Source organism: Pteropus alecto, unplaced genomic scaffold (assembly GCF_000325575.1).
Source record: "Pteropus alecto unplaced genomic scaffold, ASM32557v1 scaffold164, whole genome shotgun sequence".
NCBI lineage: Eukaryota > Metazoa > Chordata > Mammalia > Chiroptera > Pteropodidae > Pteropus > Pteropus alecto.
Window position 1 is genome coordinate 13301372 of NW_006439568.1, and position 1129 is coordinate 13302500.

Below are 1129 nucleotides of genomic sequence, written 5' to 3' on the forward strand. Positions count from 1 at the left end.
TTGAGTATTTATAAAAAGATAGGTCATTTCTATTTTTCGTTTTCCTGTCTATCTCTGTCCTTCATTCCAAATATAACACACTGAAAAATAGATAAATCAAAAAGCTCAGATGTTTCTTGTACTAATATTAGCAAGTTCCAATGCAAATCTGATATGCAATCAGTTATGTCTAAGTACCAGGTGAGTCATTTACTTGAATCTGTTTTAGGGATTTACAAAACATTTTGGAATATTCTGAAACCATAGCTACTAGAGGAAATAAATTATTATATGGTATTTTATTTGAAACTTTCTTTGTAAAGCAAAATATCTAAATTCCATGTTTTAGTTATGCTATTCTAGTCTATGGCCATGCTACTCTGAACAAGCCCAATCCCATCTGATCTCAGAAGCTAAGCAGGGTCGGGCCTGGTTAGTACTTGGATGGGAAACCACCTAGGAAGACCAGGTGCTGTAGGCGTAAAAAATAAAAAAAATAAGGGATCGTAAGCTGACAAGGTCCTTGCAATCTGCGAGGTCAACCAAGGGTTGCCTTGCCTAAAAAAAAATAGTTATGCTATTCTACATCATAGATTCTGCATCGTGAGTGACAAAGGGACACGATATTTGTGGAGACATTTGAACTCTTGAGTTCTACAGACCTGAGTTTCAATTTATCCTCTACTAACTAGCTTTTTCAAATTGAGTCTTAGTTTTCTCAGATACAAATGGGATAAGGGTGTGTATTACATCAAATAGTTGCTATATTAATGAAATAGAGTAATTGTTAAGTACATAGATTTGCACTACCAAATGTTTATTATAATAATCAAATGACATCTTTAATGTGATTCAATAATAAGGATATGTTCAGTTCATAATATACATAAGTCAATTAAATTAGAAACAGGATTTATCTTTCACTAGAAAATTATATATTTTTCCTTAAAGTTTTCATATCAGAAGTGTATGCTTATATAAAAATATACAAAAGTATTTTCTATTTGTGGTATTTTAATATTTAGCAGAAATTCAATTAAATTTGAAACAGGCTTATTTTGTTAATTACAATTTTTAGGAAAAAGGAGTTTAAGACCCAACGCAATTTTAATATATTTAAAGAGAGTTGATTCTAGTGGAATGTAAAGTG

General features: G+C 30.8%; 1 pseudogene; it reads left to right on the top strand.

Annotated features, from left to right (window-relative positions):
* The first annotated feature begins 341 nt into the window (after nucleotides 1-341).
* On the top strand, nucleotides 342-460 carry LOC112483588 (annotated as a pseudogene).
* Nucleotides 461-1129: the final 669 nt, after the last annotated feature.